The 12,882-nt window shown below is 40.0% G+C and overlaps 1 protein-coding gene across 1 annotated transcript in view; it reads right to left on the bottom strand.

Annotated features, from left to right (window-relative positions):
* Positions 1-7,748: 7,748 nt before the first annotated feature.
* meis1b (Meis homeobox 1 b) overlaps positions 7,749-12,882 on the bottom strand; it is a 77,985-nt gene continuing 72,851 nt past the window's right edge. Inside the window, exon 13 of the mRNA XM_030155188.1 lies at positions 7,749-8,936. The gene's annotated coding sequence lies outside the window, so the exon portion shown is untranslated. The remainder of the gene's footprint in view (positions 8,937-12,882) is intronic.

Raw genomic sequence — 12,882 nt, 5'->3', positions numbered from 1 at the left:
TAATTCATCTGTTGCATTTCAGATTATATCCAGTATAAATAAACAATATTTAAAGCTAACCAGGGAATTCTCGTGTGCTACATATTATGTCTATTATGTAAATATTCCATACCTCATTTAAGTTTTGCACAATACAGAAATATGATGATAATGTCAGTGAATTATTTTCAGTGTTTATTTTCAATAACCACTTTTCAGATATATACATTTGGACACAATTTACAGCAAATGGGTTAATCTAGAAGTACATTTTTTGGTTTAGTATATTGCAGTGCCACTGATGACCACTGGGGAAAACAACAACTAATTCCCTCAAAATTAAAAAAAGAAAAAAAAAAAAAAAAAAAAAAAAAGAAAGAAAGAAAAAAGAAAAAAAAAAAAAAAAAAAAAAAAGAAAAAAAAGAAAAATGCTTTATGCAACATCCATGGTTACATTTTTTTGATCTACAGATTTTACATATAAACCAAAATGTTTTAATCTCACACTGGAGAAAAAATAATAAAATAATGACTAGGCATCACATCATTCTTACAACTAAACCTTCACACTTGAATTAAAATATCTTAACTGAAAAAAGTACTGAAAGACAAAGAAGTATTGTGCAATACTTGGTCTATAAATCTGTGCGAAGGAATGTGAATATGGCAGTTAAACTTGTGGTAATCAAAGTTTTACTTAATTAGGGAAAATTGTGAGAAAGGTGTAATCAAAGGTAAGAATGAAAATAGGCTATGTTAAAACACTGCCTTTCAGACCTAGTGTCTTTAAGCCTATTTCATTCTCATGTTATTTAAATTAAAAATGTATCAAGGTTATATTTAAGTGACATGGTTGAAGCTGCTTTCATTGTTTCACCCCTGCTCCAACAGATTTTTTCTTTTGCTGTATTTCAAGCAGGAAAAGAAAAAATAGAGACAAAACACTGAGCACAGACATGTGATAAGGACACACATTGTCACAGTTGGAAGGTGGAAACCAGTTGACAGGTTGAGAGTATGTGGAGTTGACATTTTTTCAACCCATCACTGATCTGATGCTGATGAATATGTGAGACAAATGGCACATCCACAGCCTTTTTTCTAACAGTTACTACAGTAAGAGTGTAGTTAACACTTATTCACTTTTTCTTTTTTTTTTTCTTTTTTTAATTTTATTATTATTATTATTTTTATTTATATATATTTTTTGAAATACCAATAGCAATATTTTATTAATATTATTATTTCTTTGAAAACATCACAAAATATAAAGGTAAGAAATACATTTATTATTGAAAAATTACTTTTTTTAACCTCTTTTGGAACTGTCAAATAATGGGGGCATACGGTCTGTGTATTTTACTGTGTTGTAATTTCAGGCAGCTGCTACAATAACTTTAATAACTCTACTAAACACTGCAGCACTAAAATGACAACCTCTTTTCACAAGATTATAGTAAATAGCCAATATGGCCAAGCAGCCAACAATATTTGGAAAAAAAAAAAAAAAAAGTCTCACTAGTACCCCAAACACATTTCCAGATTAGTAGATAGATTGGATTGTATGATGAATGGTGAAGTAGCCCCAACATATAAATAAACTAATGAAAGACGTGGCTCGGGGCCAGTACTTTATCAGTATTGTGCAGTGGCTGGAATTCAGCCCCTCTGTCCTGTCTCGACTTGCTTCCTCACTGTTTACTTTTGGAGGCCACGCAGTCAGTCTGCAGCCGCGCATTGGTGCAACTGCGCAAGACAGCAGAATTAACTGCAAAACTTCAAAACTTGGGCTGACATCTCCTGTTAGATGTTCACTGTGCTTATGAACAGAGTTCAACTGTAGCAAATCTAGCATTGTTTTATAGAATTATTCATGCATACGCGCGGAGTAACAATAACACGCCTATCAATAATGATGACGATGGAGAAAAAGAAATACAGAAGGCAGAGAGAAAACTGAAAAGAGTAGAAATCAAACCATCACAAGGAAAAGAGGAGAAGCTGTAGGATAATGTTCTGCTCTGTGGTAAAGCTGTATTAATATATCTACTAGCAGGTGGGGTGAGGAAGGGGGTTGTGAAAGAGTGTGTGAGTGTGTGGGGGGAGGGTTTAAGGGCGCTATTATTGGATCCGGCCACACCAGGTGAGCTGAGGAGCAAACATCCCCCCCGCTTCTCTGGCTCTCCTGCCCTGCCTGGCACTGCCAAGGTGACCTTCCAGAGTGGTAGAGCAGAGAGGTAGAGTTAGGTAGACACACACACACACACACACACACACACACACACACACACACACACACACACACACACACACACACACACACACACACACACACACACACACACACACACACACACAGGAAGAGAGAGAGAGAGAGAGAGAGAGAGAGAGAGAGAGAGAGAGAGAGAGAAGTCGGAGGCGCTGACAGAAACATCACTAGTTCTGAACCAGCCGCGGTTTGCTTCTCCGCCTTGGAAAGGTGCGCTGCCAGCGGTGTCTCCCTCCCCACAGCAGGCAGCACAAGCAGGGAAAACACTGAGGCCAAAAGCATGTTATTCCAAGCTCCGGGTATCTCTGGAGAGTAGGGGCAACCCACCATTAACCCACAAAACATTCCCAACCGAACATAAGCCGTGCGTAATTCTCCACAAACCAGTCACTGGGTTATCTACCTGTTACCCAGGTTTTCATTCCGAGTGGAGCTCTCTATCACTGCCTGTGTCTGGCACGCACTAGTACGCATGTCTCCAACCGCTGGCCCACATATCGACACTTATACCTGCTGACAGGTCCCCTTGTGCGCCATGACGCGCAGCGCCTTCCCTGCAATATTGCAAAACGTCACCCAGCAGCCGCAGCCGTCGCCTTCGTCTACAGAAGCTCTAAATAAGCTCCACACAGCGCCAGATAGAGCCTCTTTAAAATGTCAGATTAAAGGAATTCCTGAAATGTAAACCCACCTTTCATTCTCACAGTATCCCCTTTGTCTTGTAATTTTAAGATATTCTACACTGACTCAAGAAATGTAAAGAAACTGGTTTTTAAGTGGAATGAAAGTAATTGTTGCTTCTCACTATAACTGAAAAATCACTGCGTTACTCTGTTTTTTCTACAAGTTCCAAACTTTGGCTCAGATATTATGCACTTATAAAAAAAAAAAAAGGGCAATATTTTTGAGAATGGTTTTTAATTTTATTCAATCTACTCCAGTCACCTGTTTATGTCAAATACTAGTATGTGGAGGTTGGGAGTACTCGTAGTTACTCAGTAATTATGTCGGTATTCCTTAAAGTCGTTTGGAAAGGGAGAGTATCGCGTTTGATTTGACGTTGGGGCCTCGGTGAGCTCTGAAACTGGATCTCATGACTTCATCCCCCCACGACACAAACCTCCAAAAACAGCATCGACTTGGCTGATCTCAGATGCATTTCATCCGGATAAAACTTTATAATCCCAAACACAATGCCTCTACTCAAGCAAACAAAAATTAAAACACTCTAGTATTTATTTTCCCTGTGTGCGTGTGTGTTTTCTTGTCGATATTTAATCATTTGGCCACAAAACCAATACCGAATGAGAGCCGTGCGTTTTACTCTTTTTTTTTTTTTTTTTTTTTAGACTTAATGTAACTAATAACATGACGGTGAATCACGTTACTCACAGTCTCCTTTCTCTCTGTCTCTCTCTCTTCTCCCTCCTCTTTCTCTTTTGCATTTCTAATTTTTTATCTGCACTGGCTTGGGGTTAAACAAATGAAACGAGCCCCCCTCCTCCTCCTCCTCTCCTTCTTCCTCTCCTCTCTGTGAAACCTCAGAGGAGAGCAGACCAAACGTTACTTAGCCTGAACGCACAGAGGCTACAGATAATGAGAGACTGGTTGCATTAAATGGACAAACAGCAATCCGGCATCTCCTGACCCCTCGATGCTCCTCTCGGTTCCATTGATCATCCCCCCTTATGAGATAATGCAATTACAAACATCAATAAGGAGCTGCGAGGGGAATCATTATGTGGTGACAGTGATAAATGATGCTGCAGAAAATAGCGGGCTCCTCTCAAACAATCCGTGCGCCCAAGGGGCTTTTGAGGGCCGGGGCCCCGTCGCCAAGGAGACAGATGACATCCAAAATGGCCCCCGCTCAACAGTCCTCTTCTCTTCTCTTTCTCTCTTTCTCCTACCAACAGATTTTTTGGGGGTTTTTTTTTCTCTCCCTCCTATTTTCCTCCATCTTTTGTTTCAAAACCAGCTGCCGTCCGACCTCTGAAGGTGGAGGTTTGGGGAGGCTGCACAAGTTTGTCCTGCAAGGCCATTCCAGACTGCATGGTTTGGGTTGTGTTCATGTGTATGTGCGTATATTGATTTAATAAAGTAGACCAGATATTGAAATGTCATCTGGGTCATGTGGGTATTTCCTGTGTAATGATTTTCGCTTTGGAAACTATGGGTTATTGATTGTTTGCGTATTGTCTGTTCTCATAGCCTATCAGATTTAGACAATTTTGTAGTTATGAAATGTGAGAAAAGCAGTTTTACACATCTACATTGTTTGCCCATTTCACGATTAATATTTAATTCATGCTTCTTTGTGGAAAAATAAATTGAAATAAAATCTTCTAGCTCGTTCTATTTATATAAAACCGAAGCTCAGTGTGTGGTTTTCATTTAATTTTACTTTAACAAACACAGACTCCAAAGTGAATCACTCGGGGTCGTGATTTTCACAAAAACACATGCAAATATTATTTTTTACAAAATGCAATTTTGGCACCAATCTGTTACGCACGGTTTCCAACAGGAAAAATGTTTCAAGTAGCCAAACTTTTTTTTTTTTAATGGAGTAAAAATAAAAAATAAATGATTTAAGCTGATATTCGTTTTTTTTCTGTGTATGTGTGTTGACAGGCCTCGGCGTTCAGCGTTCAGTGATGTGAATTAATAAGCCTCCACACATTATTGCCGCCGAGATTTGTCATGGCTTGTGTAGTGAGTAGCACAGAACATGAAGCACACCGTTACTTTTCCACGTCCCTGTTTCAGCCATAAAGACGCATACATATCTGCGTTGTTGTGGGAGGAAGACAGGCCTGTCTGGGCACCTCCACTGCTCTGGAACACATTTCTGCTCCATTCATTACTCTGACAGTTCACTCCGCGGTCACAGTGTGTCTGTTTGAAAGAGAAACTCTGCACGGCTACACTATCATTATTAACCTGATATTTTATTTACTTTCATGTTCTAAACACCCATACTGTTTAGAGAAAAATCTACGTTTTAAATAGAAAAACTTCGCTTCACGACTCAGAAGTTTTAAATATAGGTCAGATGTGATTAAACTGTTTACGCCCTCAAATCTTTTCCAAACGACACAACAAACAGTGCTGATAAAAAAAAATAGAATAACGTTTTAGATAATAAAAAAATTATGCTACACAGGTGGAAAAAAACAAGGTATTCCGCCTATTTTACACATAAAAAATACAATAATTATATTCAGTGTTGAAATTGTAAAACTATGACTTTAAAAATAGGTTAAAAGGCAACAGTAATAAGAAAAAACAAATTAACCTATGTAAAAATGTGTTTTTTTTAATCAAACGTCTTTTTTTTTTTTTTTTAATCACAGTTGAGGATCTTATTAATAAGTCGCTTATCTGTTTGAGCCTTTAACCTTAATAAAATTCCTCAAATAATATTTCCATGACTGTAACAATTATATGTTCTCACCGACACATTTCCTGGGAGGCGTGTAAAGAAAAATCTGATTTAACCGTCGGGCCAAACAAAATATTAAAAGCTTTCTATCTTTTTTATTTTTATTTTTTGACAGTTCATTTGTTACAGCTGAAGCTATAACCTGGTTACACAAACATTCTTTTGTGTCTCTCCCAGTTCCCCACACTTTGATCAAACTATTTTACGCATTTTGGTCCGGTTTACGTCCGTGCGTAAAAGGAGAGGTGGTACTGTGCGCCATCTCCAAACGTCCCTGCCCGGACAGTTACCAGGCCTCCCTAAAGAGGGCAGTCAAGCATGGGCTTTCTCCTCTGTCTCCACAGCTCCCAGCGGCCACAGGCTCAGGAATTCACATTTCACAGCCTCGGATTTTCCAGCCATGGTGGAGAGGCGAAGCAATTAAAACGTCGCCTGGGTTTTTTAAGAGCGTGTCTTTTTTCCTTTTTCTCCTTTAGTGTAAATAGCATTTACTTCGGCAAAGGCTGTAAAAATACAATAGTATCACGGAGTAGAGATAGACCGGGAGAAGGGAAGAGTATTGATTTATACGCACATATTGTTATGGATAAAACAGACTCTCTCTTGTTCGCTCTCCTGGAAAAAAAAAAAAAAAAAAAATCAGACACTGACTTTGGGATTCAGAGTTGCTCTTCGAAACATATCAATTAGACAAAACCCGCTTGGGTCTTCCTCTCTTGTCCTTACTCGGCTCAGTTTATGCCTCCTTCAGTGAAGTGTATCCCAGAGACAACAGCGGCTAGAGAGCGCAGGGCTTCGAGCTCAGCCCCTTGACTGCGGGCAACAAGGCGTGAGGGAGAACTAATCTCCCCATTTACATGTTTGTAGCCATTTCATCTAAATGAATTTTAATGTTAAATGACGGATAATTCGCTTTCTTACCGAGCCCCTCTCTCTCCTCACCTCCCATCTCCATGTGCAAGAAAATTACAGCATAACGCATGCATTAGCTGCACATTATCCACAGCAATGGGAGTAAGGTTAACTTAAGTGCATGTTCTGTTAACTATAGATGGGCCTCTCTGCCTTCTTCAGTGGGCACATGTTGACATGTAAACATATTTTGTCTCTTAGGCTTATCTCTGCAGAGCCACTCAGGCATTGAGAGCATGTTTTTTTTTTTGTTTGTTACAATATTCAGTAAGTCAAGTATGGGTATGATAAATTTTGTTTTTTTAATTTGAGCTCAGTATATAAGAAGATAATGTGAGACTAGTTATGAGTTCTGTTATTTGAACAAAAAGTATTTATTTACAACACAGATGTACATATATACCCTTCAAAGTAAAAGCATAAGAAACATGACTTGTCTTCAAAGGAATCTTAAAGATGTGCGTAATACATGTTTGAAGCAATGGATAATGGATGCATTGATAACCCACACAAGCACTTATGCACACACGCATACATATATACACACGTTCCTCCCTCACATACACACTGCAGCACACACACAGTGATTTTTACATTCTCTCCTGTCTGTTGATCAGCATTACATCATCTGGCTAAATTAAAATGAATGGACTGTGGTATAAATGGTGTTTTCCCATAGCCTCTGCCTCTCCCGTTGGCTTGGGCCTGTTATCAGGCCACATCAAACACTGAGGGGAAAAGAATCCATTGGCCGTGCAAGTGCTCAGCCTTGTGACAGAAAACACATCAATAGGACACTAGAATAGACTTTCAAAGGCCCTCAATCATAGACACACATGGAGAAGACAGGAGAAAACAGGAAATAACATGTATGTGGGACACAAACTTGCAGTTTCCTATCCACATGTATTTTTTTAGATTCTTGCGGGCATAAACTAAAGCTCTGTATCAGCTGGGTTAGCTGGTAGTGATGTTAGACATGTTGACATTATGTGTCTATCCTCATGTCAGTTGAGCATATGTTTGCTAAAATAACTGACAACGGCAACAGGTGTACAATAAGAGTTGGATTAAAAAGAAATCTCCAAAATGTCAGCCTCTAAGTAAAAGAGTTTAGCTTGATGACTGTATTTGTGTTTGGTGAAATAACTTTTTAAAAAAGATTTCATTATCCCAAGATGCTATTACTTTTTTGTACCAAATTGCAAGGTTCTGTTTTTAGAGGAGCATAATCAATTGATATGAAAGCATAAAAAAAAAGCACCAAGATTGGAGTGACAAGGTTTTGACACAGCAACAGTAATACAAGCACCTACACCTTGTAACTTTGTAGGTACACAGATGAGCTGTGTGTATGTATAAACACAGGACACCTTAACTATGTTACCGCGCCTTATGAATAAAGGCCTGCAGGAAATGACCGACTGATCATATTGTCCGTTTATTCGCTTTTTCTTTCTTTTAAAAATGCATTGTGATTCAATGGAGGGAGGGGGCAGGAGGTCCCCATACACATACAGCACACATACAGTGTGGAAAGAAACCAGAAAAAAGAGAAAAAGTTCACATCCTTTTTTAAAAAATCTATTAGAAACAACATAATATGCAGAACAATACAATAGCATTTACAATACTTAAATTCCCAGTCCATGTGAGAGTCCAGCGTAATTTTACAACAGTATACAGTATATTTTTTGTCTCCACTCACATCCCAAACAAGGGGTTGATATAGTTATATTTTAAAACTTTCATTCTTTCTCTTTTCTTGTGTTTTTCACCCTCCATGTTTCAATCCACTATCATTTTAAAGGGCACCTCTGCTGCTTTGTTAGTGTCCTGTCAGATACAGACATTGGCTTCTCCTTGGTCCATTTCCATCGTCCCAAAGAGTGGAGTGCTCTTCACAGGAAGGTTCTTTTGTTCACCAGAGGGTCTAGAATATATCACTAGGTGCCATATTCGCCAAAGATACAGGCAAATGACCCCATGTGTCTCTTATGTGTCATCAAAGCTCTCGATCGCAATCACTTTTAAGGGGGCAGAGTCTGGTGCCCACCAGAGAAGAAGCAGGGGTCTATCAGGACAAGCATGGAGGGGCTGGGTTTGGAAGGATTTGATCTTCTGTGCATCAGCATCGACTGGAGAAGTAGGCATGGGTTTGAAGGCAGTCATGGAAGGTTTCCATGGTGAAGATATCAGCCAAATAAAAATGTCTTGGGAGGTGGACAGAGGGGTTTGCTTTTGGCTGGTGTTGTCCTGGAGTCAGGAGTCCCATTCCCATGCTCAGTAGGCCTCAGTGAGACAGGTGATCCCCTGGTTTGCCCTGCAGTTCTAAGAGAAGAGAGGAAAGAAATGGTTAATCACTGAGTTTTGCACAAAAAAAGTTTGTATTTGGCAGATTGGACCGATCACAGAGGTAAAACTTTATATTCAGACAGCACAACACTATAACTCCAAATTTGGAAAAAATCTTAGTTTTATTTTGATTCCAAGGACTGTACAGCCATCTGTGAGCTTAAACCCATCCAAAGTCAAAAGTTTCATGCTGATGTGTTGTTAACAACTTGGCAGTGGCAGTGCTCAAATTTAACATTGTAACCATGTATTAAGCTGAATATATTTCCAGATCAGATATATGCAGATTCGTGCAAATGATCTTAGGCTTGCAGCAAGTTGGCATACTGTCTCAACTGCTGAGGCACAAAGCATTTAACTGCAAAATAAAACTGCAATGCCATTAATCTTTTATTAAATACAACAATAGCTCACATTAGACTTCTGAAAGCAGATTCTCATATTACATTTTCAGGTTGATAGCACATGAATATGGTTGAATGTGCTGATAAGACCCCTGAGGAGCAGAATCCTGCTATATGTGGCTGCAGGTTAACTATCAAACTAGAAACCCAACATTGTACTAATCTGGGTCCAATGAAGACTGTAGCTTGCCCTTCACTAAGGCTGCATTGAGAGAGCAGTGGAAGGTTTACCGAGTTAATCCTACACCCTCAGTAATGCTACTTTAACAGTAGGAGAGGACTTAAACACCAAACACACATGATCGACCTGAAGTGATACCAAGGTCAGGTGCTTGACATTTCCTGGGGAATTTGTTAATCTGGACTACAAGGAAACTCAAAATCAGGCTTTAAATAACTGATTTTATGGGGTATAATCAGTACTTAACTGACAAACAGGACCATGTAACTATTTTTTAATGTCTCAATGAGTGTGAAATAAAGTTGAGTCAGAGAAGTAAGTAAGAATAAATTAAAGTAAGAATAATGAACAAGCCACACGACATATGGCTTTATGTCATTAGATATCAGTAAGGACCTGCTAAATTGCTGTCAACTTTCATACAAGGGACTATAGAAAACAAAGCAGAGTAATCCATCTTCAGCCTCTTCTCTCACTACATTCCTCTCTTTAGACCCAACAATAGCTGCCATCCATCTCTGTAGGTGGAAAGTCACCACTGAGGAACCACGGGCATTGTTTTCTAAACTAAAGAGGAGAGGTGAGGCTCACAGCCACCCGTCACCTGAGAGCGCCCGGGGCATGTCCACGTGTACGCCATGCACACAATAAATGAAGAGGGCCACTATGGACAACACAAAGGCAGGCAGGGAAAAGAACAAGGAACTGCAGCGGGAGAACTGACAATGGAGGAGTGAACACTAGGGCCCTCATTTATTATTCCCCTCATCTATCAGTGTTCACCTGGGCTGCTAAAGAGAAAAGATGCAACCTCTGTAATAGAAGGGTGAGCTTTTGTCTGAGCTATGGTAGCTTCTTAGCTTCTATTCAGTGAACTAATAGAGGGAACATTTATCTCTGGCCCTTATGGCATCAAACTTTCGACCTTTCTCATGTGAGACATAACCTGTGGTCCAACAGAAAATGATTCTTGAATCCACCACAGACCTTTGGTGGCTTCAATATTAATACTAGCTCATAAATTAAATAAATAAATAAGTCTCTGAAAAATGACTGAACATCACAACAGTCACATTACATAAATAAAACAATCATGAATGTGTCATATTAATACTTGAATATCCCTTGTTAATGAGAGTGAGCTGATGAGCTGTTGAAAATCATTGTCGAGGTCCTAATAAACACTTTGTGTGCTTCAAAGAGTACACATTGCTAATAAGGTTTTTCACTTAATAAGCCAATCAATACATTGAGCTGTAGGCCTCCTTTCTTAGACTCCGAGGGGGATTCCAGAGGGGGCAAATCAACAGGGACACATTCACATGGACAATGTAAGGGGGCACAAAATCCCCATTGGGACCTTTTTTTCCAGTGTTCATTAATAGTAAAAGTTCACCCACCAGAAAGAGAAGTTGAGGGTGGGGGTGACGGTGGGTCTGTGTGTAGTAGGGGGGCAAGAGGAGGGATCTTGACCCCCCAGCCGAGGGTTAACAAATTTGTGCTTAATGATTGGAGCAATGAATCCTGGAACAAAGGGTCTCCAGCAGAGACTGGCAGCAAAGGGGTTACAGGCAGCGTTCACTCATGCGTTCTGCCCGACATTTTGGAAAAGCATTGCACGGGAAGGACCAGAAAAAATTCCATACACTGTGCACCATAATTAATTCTTCCATCCTGTGATAACTATTGTCCTGAAACTGAAAATTACAGTTTTGAGGGGCCACCTCTGGCTAATTTAGTGGAAGAGGGAAAGCAGGAGAGAAGAAGAAGGGAAAGGGGCTAAGGGTCATACGAGAGTCATTCTCGTCGCTATCAAAGGCTCAGCTCACTTCTGCCTCACTTGCTGGGCTTCATCTCTGCTGACAGGTGTATTGTTTCACAAGGGGATATAAGCTCTGTAATCATCATTGGATGGAAAGCATTACGCTCTTCACTAAGCAGGACCAGGACTAATTGGCTTTAGTTTTAACTAATGTTGCAGTCTGACTGCTAGGCACACCTTCTGTATCAAGGATGAGCACTCACCGGCACAATAACCGCTCAATTTAGCCCTGCAGTAACAAAACCTCAACTCTGCTAATGAAAATTGCTTATAAAATATAATGAACCTGTGCTCTCTTAATCAAATAAGATAACACCACCACCCCCTCCTATAATAACCTATTAATTTAATTGGTCATGAAAGAATATAACACATCACTTACATTTAATTGACCTAGAAAGGAAAGTAGCAATATTTGACAGAGACAAGCTAGCAGCTAGCAAGCTATAAGCTTCCTGATGAAGCTGTAAAGGAACGATAGTCGTAAGAGTCGATATATTTCAATCACAGTCTCTTTACTACATTCTATCCTTTTCTCTCCCCGCTCCTCCTTCCTTCCTTTTTACAATCTCCCCCTCCTTCTTGTCATTTACCCTCGCTATCGTTTCATTCGCCCCTCCCTCACTCTGTCTACTCTTCTCTCAGTCTTTTTTCTTCCGCTGTCGACTCGTCTTCTCTGTGCTTCGCCCGTCTCGCAGAGGATTCCTCTGGTGGCCCAATTACGAGATTCAGCAGGCAAATTGAAGCTGTTTAAAGCAAGGTCTGCTGGGAAGGCTAGCAGCTGGTGGAAAGAGGCTGCTTGGACACGATGAACCAGCCCTCATGTTTACACACTTGCACACATAAACACAGACACACACACGCGTCTCATTCTGGAAGAACAGCCTTTTTACTACCACATCTCCCTGCATTTCAAACCTAAAAGATGCCATTCGATGGAAGATTTTCTGTCTTTGTTTTGGTTCTGGACATTTAGGACTGAAACAAGGGCAGAATATTTTCAACATGGCACGCACAGACATGCATGCGCATTCTGTGGAGGGTTAATGGTCTCTATTTTTGTAAACTGAATAAGTCAAATCCATTGGTCACACCTCTGGTGATGGCATATTTAATTTGGATCTAGTCAATTAGGCCCAGCTAAGCTCCATACCCTGCTGGCTACCTCCTCCATTTTGCACTAGTTTGTGTCCCCTCCCTGTGCCAGGAGTAATCCTATTACCATACACATACAGTACATGCACATGCATGGTTGTACACGCGCATTTTGTACGCGTGCACATTCATAAACACAGCACAATGCATATATTTTCTATATGCTGCACATTGCATGAATTACCTAAACACAGGTGTATACACTCACAGGTGTGACCATAAACAGTGTATAAACTCACAAAAATATACAAAAAACAATGGCTTTCCAGAATTACAGGTCCCATAGTCATTTTAAACACACACTGCACTATGACAACACCAAGCCTGTATACATCGAGAATTATGTGGGAGTCTATTTGG

The sequence above is a fragment of the Sphaeramia orbicularis genome, chromosome 15, assembly GCF_902148855.1.
Source record: "Sphaeramia orbicularis chromosome 15, fSphaOr1.1, whole genome shotgun sequence".
In the NCBI taxonomy this organism is placed as follows: Eukaryota; Metazoa; Chordata; class Actinopteri; order Kurtiformes; family Apogonidae; genus Sphaeramia; species Sphaeramia orbicularis.
This window is presented reverse-complemented; position numbering and strand designations above follow the sequence as displayed.